The 19495-nt window shown below is 37.4% G+C and overlaps 1 long non-coding RNA gene across 42 annotated transcripts in view; it reads right to left on the bottom strand.

Annotated features, from left to right (window-relative positions):
• LOC107017725 overlaps positions 1-19495 on the bottom strand; it is a 62940-nt gene that overhangs the window by 28994 nt on the left and 14451 nt on the right. For 5 of the 42 annotated variants that reach the window (XR_003577996.1, XR_003577966.1, XR_003577961.1 and 2 more), the window contains exons 3-11: positions 13540-13605; positions 11153-11244; positions 7755-9198; positions 6888-7171; positions 6271-6357; positions 4806-6167; positions 4201-4253; positions 3155-3270; positions 2855-2965 (exon numbers count right to left, since the gene is read on the bottom strand). This is a non-coding gene — a long non-coding RNA (uncharacterized LOC107017725). Of the gene's footprint in view, positions 1-2535; positions 2699-2750; positions 2975-3154; positions 3271-3897; positions 4119-4200; positions 4254-4772; positions 6168-6270; positions 6358-6887; positions 7172-7754; positions 9199-10906; positions 10960-11096; positions 11255-13539; positions 13606-14238; positions 14434-19495 lie in introns of those variants that run through there. The other 37 variants (XR_003577987.1, XR_003577986.1, XR_003577977.1 and 34 more) reach the window with 33 other exon arrangements.

The raw sequence follows: 19495 nt of genomic DNA, 5'->3' as shown, positions 1-19495 counted from the left end.
TTAGATGATATGCTTGATGAGCTCAATGGCTCATGTTCTGTTTGTGAAGGATGGCACAATGCGCACGTGTATTTACTATAGGCAGTTGAATAAGGTGACGGTGAAGAACCGATACCCCATGCGTGGGTTTGATGATCTATTTGACCAGCTTTAGGGTGCCACAGTGTTTTCGAAGTTTGATTTGAAATCTTGTTATCAGCGATTGAGGATTAGGGAAACAAACATCCCTAAGACCACATTTAGGACTAGATATGGCCACTATGAATTCTTAGTCATGTCTTCTGGGTTGACTAATGTCATTGCCACCTTGATAGACTGTATGATGCGAGTGTTCAAACCGTATTCATTTTGGTATACTCACGGAACATGGGTGATCATGAGCTGCATTTGAAGATTGTGTTCTACACCTTGAGAGATTAGCGGCTTTATAGCAAGTTCTCAAAGTGCGAGTTTTAGCTTGAGTCAATAGAATTCTTGGGGAACATTGTGTCCAAGGATGGCATCATGGTAGATCCAACAAAAAATATTAAGGCTATTCGTGATTGGGCTAGGACCATTTCAGCTACTAAGGCTCGAAGCTTCATCGGTTTAACAAGCTACTACAGACGGATTGTAGAGGGATTCTCCACCATTTATGCACCATTGACTCAGTTGACTCGCCTTGATGTTCCTTTTGAGTAGTTTGAGGAGTGTGTGTTGAAAGCACAAGGAGTTGTTGACTATTGCTCCTCTATTGACTCTTCCCGCTGAGAGCAAGGGCGTCACAATCTATCGTGACGCATCTGGTGTTGGTTTGGGTTGTGTTTTAATGCAACGTATCCAGATATTGCTTATGCATCGAGGCAACAGTTACATGAGCACAACTACCCCATTCATTACAGACATTGCTTATGCACCAAGGCAACGGTTACATGAGCACAACTACCCCACTCATGACTTGAAGTTGGCAACAGTAGTTTTCGCGCATAAGATTTGGAAGCACTACTTGTATGAAGTTTGTTATGAAATCTACACGGATCAAAGGTGTTTTCAGTATATTATGAGCCCCAGGAATGTTAATTCGAGGCAGCTTCGCTGTATTGAGCTTTTATTAAGGACTATGATGTCTCTATTCTCCACCATTTGGAAAAGGACGAATAGGGAGCCATGAGTCGCAAGGCAGTTAGTATGGAAGTCTAGCCTTCCTATCTATGGAGGAGCGATCTTTAGATTCGGGCATCCAGTCCTTAGCTAGTCAGATGGTTCGGTGGGATGCTTCCATCCTCAGCTTATGACTTGTAGGACTAACAATTCCATCACCAGGTCATTCATTTATTTTTATGCGAGTTTTAGTGTTTTGGAACTTATAAACCTTGAACAAACCATTTTGATTAAAAAATTCAAGAAGATGGTCTCACAATCAAATTCTGACGATTCCATCAGCTCTAGAAAGGTCATTTTTAGCTAGTAGTATAGTCGTCACGGCTCGTGAGGTTTTCAATTTGAGTATGTGTGATTAGGTGATTTAACTTTCAAGTTTACGCCCAAGTTCGACTTTAGTCGACATTTTGGGTAAACAAGCTCGGATGAGAGATCCATCAGCTTGACTTGCTCCGAAGTGTCGAGTTTAGTCTAGATAGACCCTTTGTTTAGGTCCCGAGGCTTTCAGGCTAATTCCAAAGCCCCTTATGGATTTTGGCTTACTTTTTAGCGAAACAACCTTGAATGGAAGTTCCATTGAGTTTGCATTGCCGAATTTAATGGGTTAGCATATTTTATTTGCGTGCACGGGATTTCGAGTGATGTTGAGACACCACATCATAGAATTCAATGTTTAAGCAAAATAACTTAAGTGTTGATATCTGGTGCAGGGTTTTAGTAACCAGAAATTAGACTCTTTAGCGATTTGAAGTCCAATATGATCGTTGAGAGCATGGATACTTGGGCTTATGGTTAGAAGTTGTTTATGAAGCCTCGTTTGAGGTGAATTTTTTATATTTTAGTTGTTTTCCTCTCTTTAATTTTTGCTTGTATTGGGTTTTTCTTGCATGTATTGTTGTCGGCTATTTTAGGCATCGGATTGCGTTCATCTTTGGAATACAAGTTTAAGGCATAATATAGGACCTCTTAATGGAGTCAATTTCAGAAATTTTCGTTTCATCCTATGATTCCTGTTTGACTCTAAAAATTGGCCCGACTCTGTTTTGGGTGATTTTGGTGCCTAAACGATCATATTGATGTTATGATCCTATTGGTGATAGTGCGGCAGCGTTGAAAGGCTATTCAGAAAGGAAAAGCTCTGGCGTTGTGATTTGGAGCGCGCACGGTCGGCTTTCAGGCAGTTTACAACTTCCTTTCTATCTAGATTGAGCTTGAATGGGTGAACTCATGTTGATAGGTGTGAATAGGAGGCGGGGACCTAGTATTCTTACATCTCTTCTTAGATACCATATTTTAGGTTTAATTTTTTTTGGGCACAGTACCTTGCTAAGTTGAGTGTTTTGGGTCTGTGCATGCTATGTGAATTACTTGAACTTACTTGTTTTCCGATGCATCTCCAGCCTAATTGAAGATCGAGATAAAAGGAAAAGTTGGAATATTACAAAAAGTGGGAACATGCAAAAGTTTCCACACGTAAAAAAACCGGAAAAGGCAAGCACATCAAAGCTCATCCAAATATAATCGGGATATCATCATGTGTCATTCCTCTTCAATTATCCTATATTAGAAACAAAATACAGTAATAAAAAGTCTTTTAAGGAAGAATAATCTTCCACTAACATGCCAAATTAATTTAATTAAAAATGTACTATTATTGTCTAGCATACTGAGAGTAGAGTCAACATATAGAAGAACAAAGAGAAACAGATAATACCATGCATGCCACCTTGAAATATGATGCCTCCCTACCCTTAGTTACCTTTGTAGTTGTAGGGTCTTTTACTTTCTCCCCAAGAGCAACATTCTTTGCTTAAACCTCTAGAACCTGAGCTTCCTTAGCAAGTTATTTATCGACACAATAGTTAAAAAAATCACAATGCCATCTAACGAAATTTGCTAGAAAATATATTTCATTAGAAAAATACTTCACTAATCAAATTTGCTTAATGTCAAACAGTAAGCAAAAGATATAAATCACAAAGTCATATAAGTGAGTAAATTACTGCTTACAAACCTCACAAGCCTTTGCTAATGAAAAATCATCATACAGGGCTTCATCTCTACGTTCATGGTCGGCCAGACCAATCATGAAATTAAATTTACTTCTGCCAAGCTCTTCACTACAGAAAACTACAAAAAACAACACTAAGCTTTGAGGAGAGGTTCCCATCAATAACTCTCTGTTAGCTCATTGAAGTAGTTTCAAAAAATAGATAAAATAATCACTTACATGGTTATCTCTACAATGTCAATAGAAACAAGTGCATTCTCAACAAATTCTCTCATAGTAGTATAAAGATATTTCCCAGGCCAAAAATTTGGAAAGACTAACTAAATTAATAGCGCATTTAGTGTATTATTGTTGAAGTTCCACCTCATAAAAATTTTGAGCTATTAAAAAAGGAAGAGCCCTTTTCACTTAATGCCTTCAACATGCCATTCAATGTGGTTGATTCTCTTTTGTTGGCAAATGTCAACGACATTAAAAACATTCACCTACTCTACAAGAAACCGGTACCAAAAAAACAAAATCCACCTATTCTACTATCATTATGAATATAAAAACATGTTTTCAACAGGGGTATAAGAATTCACTGATGAGTTATCAATAGTCCAATTATATGCTAACCACGGGTCATATGGACGTTAATTTTTCAACCTTTTATTTGTAAAGGTACTTAAATTTTACTTAACTTTAAGGTACTGGCTACTGCCTCCAACATCACGGCTATTAACCAAGATGAATATTAAGTTCACTTTACTTTATCAAAATAAATTAACAAAGAAATATTTTCTTAAAAACTAAAAATCACATTTATAGTGTTCTATGGAGACTATGCAACTTTGTTTCTCTTTTTTGCAATTACCCTTTGATGGCATTCATTTTTCTTTTCCAACCTTTGGTGTTTCTGCATTTTTGCATTCAGCTTCTCTATATCACTCAAATGCCAACAGGGAAATATTACTTCATTGACACCCTTAATAATCAAACTAATGTATTATGATAACATTAGAAAAAAGCTAAAATTATAAGACATCTTAAACAAATAAGAAACTCACATTGTCAAAACCAGCAATGTTTTTCTTATTTGCAAAGAACTCGGCCGGAAACTCTGCTCAAATTTAAAACACAAAATGAAAATTAATCCAAGAAAAGAAAAGGCAACAAAAACCATTAAGCTTAGAAGTTTCACCGAGACTTAGTTAATAGAATTAGAGAGAGAGGGAGGGAGAACTCGATTTTATATTATTATTTTTTTGAGAGAAGAGAGAGAAAACTCTGTTTGAGAATGTTATATTTAGGTGTGTATAAATGTTTGATTATCCACAGCAAAACCTTCATCTTGTCATTCATTATAATTTGACAAAGAACCAATACAACATTCTTCTACACAGAAACTGATGGATCTCTCAATAATGCCATACATAGCTTTGTCCATGGCTCTAAGAGATAAGGAAAATGAACTGCAAAATCTCCAAGAGCAACAGTGCTATTTGATCAAACTATTTCAGATAGTGCATTTACCACAAAAGTGAAAAGAAGTTGCAGATTTGCATCACTAGGAAGTAATATAAACACATGTTTAGAAATTTTTAAAAGTATCATAACTAATTGATAACATTTGAAGTACCAAAGATTAAGCGATCATTGTCAATAAAAGTACCCAACAAGTGTGTTCGCCGAGGGTACTTTCCCTGCCAAAAATGCATTTTCAGCTCTTGACCTCTTTTTTCCCCAAGTTCACTAGGTTTCATCAAATATCTCCTAAATCAATTCTTTATTCCATTTTCGTGCAAATAAGAAAAAAACAACATTAGAAGCACCAATTCTAAACGAAATGAGAGGAAAACCACCACTCATTAAAGGATAAGGCTTGTAATGTGGTTGCTAATAAATAGGATTATGCTCAAAGGGAACAATAAAGAACATATTTAGTACAAAGATGGGAATTTTAGACCAAATTGGTCTTCAAGAACATCAAAGAAAGCCTAAGATCATTTCTTCAACCAAACTAAAACAAGACCATCATTTCAAGGCTAACTGGGCAAGTTTTAGGTGACAAAAGCGAACACATGGCACTATTCAACAACTCACCACATGTGGCTTGCAAATAAATCAAGATGGTTCAAAAAATCATATTTTCTTTTTGAAAAAACAAATAGGCTAACGAATCCAAAGTCACAAAAGGAGTGGTAAGAGTTGTCGCAAAATCATTCAAGACATTCTCAACCTTTCAAAAACATAGAGGTATGCTCAACAATATTCAGATGCATGGTTATACTCTTAGTACAAACCAAGTAAAAAGCTTCCCAAAAAGACAATAATTTTGCCCTTAAGAAAGTTGTCAACCAACCCATCACCAACCAACTTCATACATCTATTCGAGAACGGCTACTAAGACTTCACCACAATCAGCGCCAATAAAATCAGCGCCAATACAACTCTCGCAAGCAATCCACGATTAAACATTTAGAAAGTCGTCTTTCTCTATTCATCATTGGGCATCGTCAATCCAAATCATATTATAAAAAAAATAAAATAAAGAAGCTTCAAACTACAAATCAAAAAATAAAACAGACCAATCCAATACAATATAAATAGAAACATCCACATTATAAAATCCTGACAAGGGAACACTAATCTATAACAAAGAAAGAAAAGTACGCCCGACAAGGGCACAATTGCAGTATGCAGAAACAATCAACAAAATGAGTACAAGGAGCCCCCAACTAAAAATGAGACAGTGTCCTCACAGTCCAAAAATCAAAAGATAATATGAGGCACTACAAAAGCAAAAGAATATTTGCACATTTACCATAATCAACAGGGTAAAGATTGAGAAGGCAAATGCCATAAGGAAGTAGTTTGATAGGAAAAATTTATCTTAGAAAATTTTAATTCAGAGCATAAGATGAAACTAACCAAAACTTACTATAATGTTGCAGTACTTGGTAGTCTTAGGAACATGTTTGAAGTGTGCTAAAGAACTGGTCAGAAAACTCAGCATCAATCCTGCACCCATAGCCTGCAAATTGATCAACATTTAAACAGTAAGTTTCAAGTAATAGATCCATAGTGGAAGGATACCGACAACCATAGAGCCTTGGTTCAAATTTCCAAAAAATTACTTGTTTGAATACCGGAGAGAAGTGCAAAGACCTCCCCCTTCTTCACTCGTGGATGGGAAGATATTCACCAATTTTTTCTGCGTTCTCCTACAAGATATTGAAAATATTTAGTTAGTTATTAACCACCCTAACTTCTCTGCACAATATAAAGATGAAGATGTTAGGGTATAGAGATTCTCTATCCTTATATAGCACACAAAAATATTGTATTTATACACACTCGTTAGGATTTCAGGTATGGATAAAATATCTACAAGGAGTTTAGGTAGATCAATTATACAAAAATGGATGTAAATTTATTAGTTTATGCAAATATTATATCCTCACATGTTTGACAATATAATTCAAATGTTACATGACACCAATTATAGTTGTCTCATTTTTAACATTTTAAATTTGTGTACAACATTAATCAAACACATTAACGGTATTATGCAAATACTTAAGGGCAACGAGAATGACTCAACACAAAAAACAACAAATCCCCACAACAATAATAAATTTTGCATAGCAATGCCACAAAAGAATAAAACCAACAAAATTTAGGCACACAAAACACCACAAATTGACTATAATCAACAACATAAAGGTGCATAAATAACCTCCACGATACTAACCTTTGTGAATTCCAACAGAAGGCCACACATTATAGGAAACCAACAAACTAAAGGCCCAAGGTCACCAAAGGTTTTTATACCCAACTTCTTAATATGGGAGAGTAACACATATAGGACCGCACAAACTGTTCTCCCCTGTAGGTCAAAAGAGTTTTCAGTAAAGCCAAACACAAAGTAATAGAGGGAGATCATTTGATTGAGGTAATTTTGTTGCCAGACTAGTAGGGTTGTCGGCTAAGTCTTGGTTTTCTTACTCTACTTCTTCCTTCAACTAATCCTGAAAACTAGCAAACCATCAAAGGTCACATGTCTACTTAATATTTAGAATGAAATTCTAAAATAGTGGGATGTGAGATAAGAAAAAAGTTTCATCAACATGAGTATAATCGTCGGTATTTTCTTTCCTTACTGTCACTTTTCTTTTTTTAACCTGTTTTTAGCTTTTAGCAATTGCCTAATAAAGGTTGGTCTTGGATTACTTTTGGATCCGAGCCTTGTATACTCTTTTTCTTAATAAACGGGCTTGACCCATTTTTTTTTAAAAAAAATTGTTACTAACACCCACACCCCTGCTAGTAGCACCTTTTTTATTGAAAAATTTGATTTGTTACCACTACTTTTTTTAATAGGATCCATATTTAAAGTTTATAATAATTAAAATATAAAAAACAAACAAAATAAATATAACAAAAGATATAATAAATACACAAACATAGATATGAAAGTTGAAACAATTTTATAAGAGGTCTAAAACACCTTTGTTCCTCTTAATTGAAGCTCAAGAGCAACTGAAAGAAGTTAGAACATAACAAAAGCATGCAAAAGTTTCCACGGGTAAAATAACTGGAAATGGCAAGCACATCAAACCTCGTCCAAACATATTCAGGATATCATCATGAGGCATTCCTCTTCCATTATCCTATATTAGAAACAAAATACAATAATTCGAGTATTTTAGGGAAGAAAATAATGTTCCACTAACTTGCCAAATTGATTTAATTCAAAAATGTACATTTTGTGTCTTGCATACTTAGAGCGAGTCATCATATAGAAGAACAAAGAGAAACAGATCATACCTTGCATGTCACCCTATAAAAATGTACTTTTCTTGTCTTGCATACTTAGAGCAGAATCAGCATATAGAAGATGAAAGAGAAACAGATCATACCTTGCATGTCACCCTATAATATGATGCCTCCCTACCCTTAACATCCTTTGTAGTTGCAGGGTCTTTTACTTTCTACCAAGAGAAACATTCTTTGCTTGAATTTCTAAAACCCGAGCTTCCTTGGCATGTCTTTTCTAGACACAGTAGTTAGAAGAATCCCAAGGCCATCTAATAATATTTGCTAGAATAATATTTCACTAATGAAATTTGCTAAATTTCAAACAGTGAGCATAAAAATATAAATCACAATGCCATCTAAGTGAAAGTGAATCACAATTACACACCTCACAAGCCTTTTATGTCTTAAAATCATCTCTACGTTCATGACAACCCAGACCAATCATGGGTTTAAATTTACTTCTGCCCAGTGTTTTGGACGGCGAGAGGCGACAAAAGGCGACAAGGGCCTGCCTTGCCACGCTCGCCGCTCGCCTCTTTGAAACGAGACGCCATTAATACCAAAAATTAAAAATACTTAATTGCATATATAAATATCCATTGAATTCACTATTGTACAAGTTACAACAAATACCATGCATGCCATCAAGCACCCACGCAGCATGCCTACTAAGCCCACAGGACGTCAGCACAGTGAAAGTAGTAGCATTCAGCAACATTTTACAGTGAACAAAGAAAATAGAAGGAAAAAACAGAACAGTGAAGAAAACAGAGGGAAAAAAAGTAGTGAAGGCAGCAAGAAGTGAAGAGTGAAGACAGCAAGCAGTTCAGAACTTCAGATTTCAGAATTTAAGATTCATTTCACAAGAAATTGAACATAAGAAAATAAGAGAAGAAGAGGACTGAAGAGAAGAAATGAAGAAAAGAAGAGAAGAAGAGAGAAAAGGGGCCATACCTTTCACGCGAGTCGACTGAAAGAGAAGAAGAGATCGCGAGGTTGAGGAGAAGAAACGCCAGTCACGACTGACAGGAAGTATGGAAAAAAACTAAATTTGACTAATATTATTAAGTCAAGACCTTTTTAAAAACTTTAAAACAAAAGGTGCCGCCCTTCAGGTCAACATTACGTTGTCTCACGTCGCCTCTAGTCGCCTAATTGATCTCGCCACACCTCACTGAGAAATGGCGTTACATGGTCGCCTCGCCATAGATCCATTAAGAACACTGCTTCTGCCGATCTCTTCACTACAGAAGCAAAAAAAAAAGAAAACCTATGAAGAGAGGTTCCAATTAATAGATCTATGTTAGCTCATTGAAGTAGTTACACAAAATAGACAAAATAATCACTTGCATGGTTATGTTAGCTCATTAAATTGGAAGTTCAGAGATGGATTCAGAAGAATCAAGTGCATTCTCAACAAATTCTCTCACAGTAGTGTAAAGACATTTCCCAGGCTGAACATTTGGAAAGACTAACTTGATTAACAACACATATAGTGTATAATTGTTGAAATAAGTTCCACCTCATGAAAATCATGAGCAATAGAAAAATGGAAAAAGCCTATTTTAATTCCTTCAACATGCCCTTCAATGTGGTTGATTCTCTTTTGTTGGATAATGGAAACAATGCGTGCATTCTCAACAAATTTTCTCACAGTAGTGTAAAGACATTTTCCAGGCTGAACATTTGGAAAGACTAACTTGATTAAAAGCGCATTTAGTGTATCATTGTTGAAATAAGTTTCACCTCATGAAATCTTTAGCTATAGAAAAGGAAAAAATCCTATTTTAATGCCTTCAACATGCCCTTCAATGTGGTCGATTCTCTTTTGTTGGCTAATGGCAACAATGAGTGCATTCTCAACAAATTCTCTCACTGTAGTGTAAAGACATTTCCCAGGCTGAACATTTGGAAAGACTAACTTGATTAACAGCGCATTTAGTGTATCATTGTTGAAATAAGTTTCACCTCATGAAAATCGTGAGCTATAGAAAAAGGGAAAAAGCCTATTTTAATGCCTTCAACATGCCCTTCAATGTGGTCGATTCCCTTTTGTTGGCTAATGGCAACAATGTGTGACCTCAAAATCCACTTACTCAACAAGTAACCAGTTCCAGAAAAAAAAAACCACCTATTCTACTATCATTATGAATATAGCAACATCTCTTATGATGATTTATCAATAGTCTAATCATATGCTAACCTTGGGGCATATGGAGATCAATTTCTCAACCTTTTCTTTATTATAGGCACCTAAATTTTATGTAATTTTGAGGTACTAGCTGCTTCTCTCCAACACTTCACTTTACTTTATCAAAATAAAATTGACAAAGCAATATTTTCACAAAAACTAAAGATTCCATTTATACTGTGGAGACTATGCAACTTTGTTTCTCTATATGCAATTACCCTTCGATTGCAGTTCTTTTTTTTTCACTAATCCTCTGGTGTTTCTGATATTTGTATTCTGCTTCTCTATTAAGCTATTCTCCCGGAAGATCTACATGATTTTTCTAAGTTCATATTTGATCTAAGTTGTTAAAATACATGAAAGCATCTTTTTACGGAAGTAAAACATGAATTGATATAATATGATTAACAGTCACTGTAAGCAAAATAAGTAATAACGCAACTGTTGAGGTTTTAAAAATGGCAGAGTTCTCATTTGTATTAAATAACAAACACCTTACTTCGGTGCAGTACATACCTCACAATACAGCTAACACTACACTTTAGATACTGAAAACATCAGTTACAGATAATATCACTCAAATGCCAGCAATGCAATATTACTTCATTGACATCCTTATTCATCAAACTATTGTGTGATTATCACATTATAAAAATTCTAAAATTATAAGACATCCTTAATCATCAAGCTGATGTGTGTTGATTATAAAATTATAAAAAAAGTTAAAATTATAAGACATCCTAAACATATAAGAAGCTCACATTGTCAAAACCAACAATGTTTTTGTTATCTGCAAAGAACTCAGCAGGAGACCCTGAACAAATTTAAAACACAATGAAATCTAATCCAAGAAAAGGGAAGGCAACAAACCATTAAGCTTAGAAGTTTCGCCTAGACTCAACCAATAGAATAAGAAAGAGAGAGAGAGAGAGAGAGAGAGAGAAAACAAACTCTGTTTGAGAATGCTATCTTTAGGTATGCATAAATGTTTGATAATCCAGACAAACCTTCGTCATGTCATTCAATATAGTCTGAGAAAGAACCAATCAGCAATCTTCCCAAAGAATGTTATGGATCTCTTAATCATGCATACATAGCTCTGTCCATGGCTACAAGATATTAGGAAAATGAACTGCCAAATCTCCAAGAGCAACAGTGCAATTTTATCAAATTATTTCAGATAGTGCATTAACCACAACAGTGAAAAAATCTGGAGATTTGCATCACTATGGAGTAATATAAACAAATGTTTCGGTCCTCAACTAAAGAAAATCAAAAACACAAACTCTTATTCCAAGACACACCACAAATCAATTCGCAGAAAGGTAATGGATTCGGTTTGGTACTAACAAATAGTCCACATGAAAACTTTTCGCAAAAGAAATCCTCTCATTCTCATGAAACATTTTCAAAAACAAAGAATCATTTCAGTGATAACAACTCAAACTCAAGAAATGAGTCAACTCATTAACTCTTTCACATGCTCACTTGACTCAATTAGGAATTTCGAAAACAACACTTTTTCAACTTACATGCCCTCACAAGAAAGAAGTGTCCCAGAACCACAAAAATATATAAACAAGACAAGAGACAAATATGCAACACTTACATTCGCAAAGAATTATGTTATGCACACAAAGGTCACACCATAGGCTTGCCCATATTTTCAATCAACATCGACTCAACTCCATTTGGTTAGAAATCTCAAAGGAATTTGTTAAGCTTGTAATATAGGCTTAGGAAAGGTTAGGATATCATTTAGATTTAAGTCGCACCATCCCAGAACATTATACAAACTCATCATTTCCAACTTTTGCTACTTTTTAAACCCATGCACATTTCACACTATTTTTCATTTCTTTCCTTATTCCACTCCAGATGCCCCACATATACAACCATTTTAACTTTTGGAAGATTCAAGTCTCATATATTCATTCCCTTCTTTCTTTTTCAAAGGTTTTTCTTTATTTAGGACTCCCCGTACATCCCCCTCAATTTCTCTCTTCTTCTTTTTTTCCTTTCTTTATATATCAAACCTTCACATGGTAAATCATCCCTTTAATGAATTTCCCATAACACCCTAAATTTAGGCTTTTAGCCTCAACTTTTACAACCTCATGTTCAAGGAGGGAAGGGTTCAAAAGAGGGTTATTTTTTCAAGAAGGAAAAGGCTTGTAATGTCGTTGCCAATACAAAAGATTACGCTCAAAATAGACAGATAAGGATATATTTAGTGCAAAGGTGAAATATTTAGGACAATTGTATTTCAAGAACATCAAAGAAATCCTAAGATCATTTCTCCAACCAAAGTCAATCAAGAACAATAATTCAAGACCAACCGGGCAAGTTTTAGGCGACAAAGCGAACACATGGTATTATTCAAAATACAAGTAGCACTGAACATTTCTACCGCTAACGAATCAAAAGTCACAAAAAGAGTGGTAAGAGTTGTCACTAAATCATTCATAATATGCTCAACCTTTTAAAAACTGGGAGGTATGCTCAACACTATTCACATGCATGACTATGCTCTTAGAACTAACCAAGTCAAAAGTTTCACAAAAATATTGATTTTGCCCTTAAGAAAGTTCTCAACCAATCAATAATTAGGAAACCTCGTGCATATATTCGAGAACCACTATTTAGACTTTGCCACAGTCAACGCCAATAAAACTCACAAGGAATCGACAATTCAACATTTAGAAAGTTTTCACTCTATCCATCATTGAACATCATCGATCCAAATAAAAAATTAAATTAAGAAGCTACAAACTATAAATCAAAAAATAAAATAAACCAATCCAACACAAAATCAACAGAAACATCCATAATATCAAAAGCCCAACAACAGCACAATAATCAATAACATAAAAAGAAAAGTACCCCCGACAAGGGCAGAATCGCGGTATGCAAAAAAAAATCAACAAAATGAGTACAAAGGAGGCACCCCCACTAAAAATGAGACTATGTCCTCACAGTCCAAATATCAGAAGAGAATACGAGGGACTACCAAAGCAAAATAATATTTGCACGTTTACTATAAACATGTCACGACCCAAAACGAGCCTCGAGTGGCACCCACACTTATCTTACTGGTGAGCGAACCAACAGTCTAAAACCCCAACATTTACCAGTATATCAATTTTTAATAGTAAAATACAATGCGGAAGATCCAAAACTTATTAACGTAATCAATTAAATAAACTTCTAAAGTATAATACTTATCATCCCCAAAATCTGGAAGTCATCACATCAAGAACATCTATCCTCAAATTACTAAGTCTAAGAGTATTTAAGAAAACTAAAATAAGTAGAAAGATGGTCCATGCCCGAACTTCAAAGACATCAAGACGTGAAGAAAAGAATCCAGCCCGAGCTAGGAATAATAGCTCACCCTGAAATCTGATGTGCTGAAGAACTGGCTAGAGTTGAGGACGAGTCGAAGTCAATGGTGCACTTTCTGCACTCCACAAAACAACAAGAAGAAAATAAAANAATAGAAACCAGTATATATTAAACAATAGTATAAAACCAACTACAATACTTAACAGTTGGCAAACAACAAGCACGTGAACCATAGACACAACAACACCATAATGGTTACACCCTCATTCACAACATTAAGCACACCTATGAGGACTCATGCCTCTACACCATGCTCGTTTGGAAACTAGGTTCTTTGAGTTCGAGTATATTAAGTTAATTCAAGATTTCTTGCCTTTAATGTTAGTGTGTCGGAACGTGACACTCCGATCCAATAATCCGTGTCGGAACGTGACACTCCGATCCAATAATCTGTGTCGGAACGTGACACTCCGATCCAATAAATACCATAAATCATCATTTATTACCACCACTTTTTCATTATTTAGTAATATCTCATCAAGCCTCCTTTATTCAAGGCATTACTTCGGTAGAGATGGTTCAAGATTAGAATTTCAACATTCTCATAATTTTATAGCCAACCACAAACCACACAATCAAAACCATACAACCACACAATCAAGTACATAGGAGACTTTACAATATCATTCAATACATATCAATCGCTATTTAGAGTTTATCTATTAGATAGAATTAAACCATAACCTACCTCCACCGGAGAATCGAAATCAAGCAAGCTATCTCTCCAATGCCTTTGTTTTCCTCAATACTTCGCTCCCTTCGTTCGTTTCACGTCTCCTCCTCTTTTTACTTTTTCCCTTTACAGATTCTTTTTACCCTAATTATCATATAATCAATTATAAAAGATGATAAAAGTAACCCACTATTTATTTCAAATTTATCTCCTTTAACCCCCAACTAACTCAATTATAAAAATTACCCCACTAATTTCATAATAATAATTATGAATAGTCCAAAACACCCCTTAAAAAAATTTAGCGGAAGTCTGACCAAGTCGGGGTTACGCAGCTTGTGACGGTCCGTCGTATCTACGACGGTCCGTGCTGCAAGTCCGTCGTGAAGTTCAGAGAGTCGATTCCGGTACCCAGACTCCAAAAATTGAAGTGTTTTGGAACGAAGACCCTGTGACGGTCCGTCGTATCCATGACGGTCCGTCCTGCAGGTCCGTCCTGAAGTTCAGAGAAGTAACTCCAGTACCCCGATTCCCAGAGTTGAAGTGTTTTGGAACGAAGGCCCTCGACGGTCCGTCGTGCCTATGACGGTTCGTCCTACTTGTCGTCGAGGGTAATGAGAAGAGCAGCAGAAGAAACTAAACAAGTGTGGGACGACGGAGTCCATCACGGGCCGTCGTGACCAGGACGGTCCGTCGCGTGGTCCGTCGACCCAGTCAGTTTTTATTAAAATAATTTTACTGCTCGAACCTACTAAACAGGTTGTTACAATAGATACCAATTTACCCATCGTTCGTCCCCGAACGATCACAGGAAGAAAAGCAAGGGCGAGAAAGAGTACCTGAATCTGTAAAAAGATGTGGATATCTTTCTTGCATATCCGCCTCATTCTCCCAAGTAGACTCTTCAACTGGCCGATTCTTCCACTGAACCTTGATAGATGCAATCTCCTTTGATCTCAACTTGCGGACTTCTCTATCTAGAATAGCAACCGGCTCCTCCTCATAAGACAAATTCTCATCAAGAAGAACTGAATCCCAACGAATAATGTAGTTTCCATCCCCATGGTACTTTTTCAGCATAGACACATGAAATACCGGGTGCACTCCTGAGAGTCCTGGAGGCAATGCCAATTCATAAGCCACCTCCCCCACGCGCTTCAAAACTTCAAATGGCCCAATATACCTCGGACTAAGTTTACCTCGCTTACCAAACCGCATCACCCCTTTCATGGGTGAAACCTTCAGCAAGACTTGTTCACCCTCCATAAAATTCAAGTCCCTAACCTTTCGATCTGCATATTCCTTCTGCCTGCTCTGAGCTGCTAGAAGCTTATCCTGAATGAATTTTACCTTATCTAACGATTCCCTCAAAAGATCGGTACCCCAAGGTCTTACCTCAAATGCATCAAACCAACCAATGGGAGACCTACATCTCCTCCCATACAGTGCCTCAAATGGAGCCATATCAATACTTGAGTGATAGCTATTGTTGTATGAAAACTCTGCTAAGGGTAAGAATTTATCCCAATGACCACCAAATTCTATCACACATGCACGAAGCATATCCTCCAACACCTGAATCGTTCGCTCAGACTGACCATCGGTCTGAGGGTGAAATGCAGTACTAAGATCCAGCCTAGTACCTAATTCAGCATGTAATGTTCTCCAAAACATAGAAGTAAACTGCGTACCTCTATCTGATATGATGGAGAGTGGAACTCCATGCAATCGAACAATTTCCGAGATATAGAGTTTGGCTAACTTCTCTGCATTGTAAGTCATCTTGACCGGAATGAAGTGAGCAGACTTAGTTAACCTGTCAACAATTACCCAAATAGAATCAAACTTACCCAATGTCTTTGGAAGACCAACCACGAAATCCATTGCAATCCTTTCCCACTTCCATTCAGGAATGGGCATTCTCTGAAGTGTTCCTCCAGGCCTCTGGTGTTCATACTTTACTTGCTGACAATTCGGGCATTTGGCAACAAAATCAACAATGTCGCGCTTCATTCTACTCCACCAAAAATGTTGCTTTAGGTCGCGATACATTTTGGTTGCACCAGGATGTATAGAGTACCTTGAACTATGAGCCTCTGTAAGAATAGTGTGAATCAAATCATCAACACGGGGCACACATACCCTTCCCTTAATCCTCAAAACGCCTTCCTCATCAATTATTGCCTCTTTAGCCTCTCCTCGTAATACCATATCTCGAATTCGGCTCAGCTTCTCATCAGTAAACTGCTTCTCCTTAATCTTGTCAAGAAAAGAGGATCTTGCCTCCACACAGGCCAAAAGTCCTCCTTTCTCTAGTATTTCCAGCCTCATAAGGTCATTAGCCAAAGTCTGAACCTCTCTAGCCAATGGGCGTCTAGAAATCTGTAAGTGGGCTAAGCTACCCATGCTCCCTGCTTTTCTACTTAAGGCATCTGCCACAACATTAGCTTTTCCTGGGTTATACAAAATAGTAATATCGTAGTCCTTCAGTAGTTCCATCCACCTCCTCTGCCTCAAATTCAAATCTTTCTGAGTAAAGACATACTGTAAACTACGATGATCTGTATAGACTTCACACTTGACCCCATATAGGTAATGTCTCCATTGCTTTAATGCAAATACTACTGCAGCCAACTCCAAATCATGGGTCGGATAGTTACGTTCATGCACTTTTAATTGCCTCAAAGGAGAAGCAATTACATTTCTCTTCTGCATTAGCACTGCACCCAAACCAGAATAGGATGCATCACAATAGACAATAAAATTCTTACCTTCCACTGGCAAGGTAAGAATTGGTGCGGTAGTCAACAAGGTCTTGAGTTTCTGAAAACTTTCTTCACATTCATCCAACCATACAAATGGAACATTCTGCTTAGTCAAATTTGTCAGCTGCGAAGCAATAGAAGAAAATCTCTTGACAAATCAACGGTAGTAGCTAGCTAAACCAACAAAACTCCTTACCTTTGTAACATTAGTAGGTCTTACCCAACTCTTCACTGCTTCAATCTTAGAAGGATCCACATCACTCCATCCTTAGAAACCACGTGCCCCAAGAAGGACACTGAATCTAGCCAAAACTCACACTTGGAGAATTTGGCATAAAGCTTTTTCTCCCTCAACAACTCCAATACAATTCTCAAATGCTCCTCATGTTCTTTCCTGCTCTTTGAGTGTATCAGTATGTCATTAATAAATACAATAACAAAGATATCCAGATATAGCTTAAAAATCCCGTTCATCAGGCTCATGAAAGCAGCAGGGGCATTCGTAAGCCCAAAAGACATTACTAAGAATTCATAATGCCCGTACCTGGTTCGAAAAACAGTCTTTGGCACATCTGCTGTCCGTATTTTCAATTGATGATAACCGGATCTCAGATCAATTTTAGAGAAGACACAAGCACCTTGTAACTGATCGAACAAATTATCAATTCGAGGAATAGGATACTTGTTCTTAATAGTTACCTTATTCAGCTGCCTGTAGTCTATGCACATCCGAAGACTTCCATCCTTCTTTTTCACAAATAAAACAGGAGCACCCCAAGGGGATGCACTTGGTCTAATAAAACCTTTACCTAACAACTCTTGAAGTTGGGCTTTTAACTCCCTTAACTCAGCTGGAGCCATTCTATAAGGGGGAATGGAAATGGGGCGAGTACCCGGCTCCAGATCAATACAAAAGTCAATATCCCTATCCGGTGGCATACCAGGAAGGTCTGCAGGAAACACATCTAGAAACTCGCAGACTATCGAAACAGACTCAATCGAAGGTACTTGGGAAATATCATCCCTGAGGTGTGCCAAGAAAGCTAACAACCCTTGCTAACCATCCTCTTAGCACGAAGAAAGGAGATAATACGAACTGGGGTGGAAATATAGTCACCCTCCCACACTAGCGGATCTGTCCCAGGCTTGGCCAATGTCACAGTTTTAGCATTACAATCTAAGATTGCAAAATTTGGAGAAAGCCAAGTCATACCCAGAATTACATCAAAATCAACCATCTCTAGAATAATCAAATCTACATGAGTATTGCTCCCCACAAAAGTCATAAGGCAAGACCTGTACACTTTCTCAACTATCACAGACTCACCCACAGGAGTAGAGACACTATTAGGCATGTCAAGCAAATCACAATGTAAATCAAGACCAGTAGCAAATGAGAAAGATACATATGAAAATGTGGATCCAGGATCAAATAATACAGAAGCCATGCAATCACAGACCAAAATATCGCCTGTGATAACAGCATCAGATGTCTCTGCTTCAGACCTCCCGGGGAAAGCATAACAATGGGCCCTATCACCTGTCTGTCCATTGCCCCTATCATGTTGCGCTGCAGCAGTTCCAGCTTGCCCGCCACCCCGACTGATTGGGTGACCACCATTACCTTGGCCACCACGTCCTCCAGAATGGCGGCCTCTCCAATGACCACCTCTACCTCTAACTATTGGGGGTCTGTAACTCTGTTTTGGACAATACTTCCTAATATGTCCAGTCTCCCCACATCCATAACGATTCCTGGAGTCAAGCATAGGTATTTGTGAAAGTGACGAAGTCTGGGGATAACCTCCAAACTCAAAAAAAGGCTGACTTGGCTGCGATGGACCCCCAGCTAAAGCCTGCAGGGAAGACTGAATAGGGCGGTTTTGGTAACTTCCTGAACTCTGCTCTCTGGAGTAAGAACCATTAAACTCACCTCCCTTACGGAACTTCTTAGATGTCGACGCCAGGGGGAAGTCGTCTTGCTTCACCCCCTCCACTTCTATCACAAAATCAACCACTTTCTTAAAGGATTTTGCTGCAGCAGCTACCTGTAAGGCTGGGATCTGCAAATCTGACCTCAATCCCTTCACAAAACGGCGAATCCGCTCTTGTGGACTGAAGCAAAGCTGAGTGGCATACCTGGATAGTGCGCGAAATTTAGCCTCATAGGCAGCGACAGACATCCTTCCTTGCTCTAGGCTCAGGAATTCATCTCTCCTCTTATCCCTCAAAGTCCGGGGTATATACTTCTCCATAAATAAGCTAGAGAATGATGCCCAAGTCATAGGTGGTGCCTGTGCTGGTTGACACTCAACAAACGACCGCCACCACATTTTGGCATCCCCTTGAAACTGATAGGTCACAAACTCAACACCGAATCGTTCTACTATGTCCATTTTATGTAGCAGCTCATGACAATCAACCAAAAAATCATAGGCATCTTCAAATTCAGCACCCTTGAATACTGGAGGTTTCAACTTTAAGAATTTAGTGAAAAGTTCATGCTG

This window comes from Solanum pennellii, chromosome 4 (genome assembly GCF_001406875.1).
Source record: "Solanum pennellii chromosome 4, SPENNV200".
Lineage (NCBI taxonomy): Eukaryota > Viridiplantae > Streptophyta > Magnoliopsida > Solanales > Solanaceae > Solanum > Solanum pennellii.
Note: the sequence above shows the minus strand (reverse complement) of the source record. Positions and strands in the feature narration are given on the sequence as shown.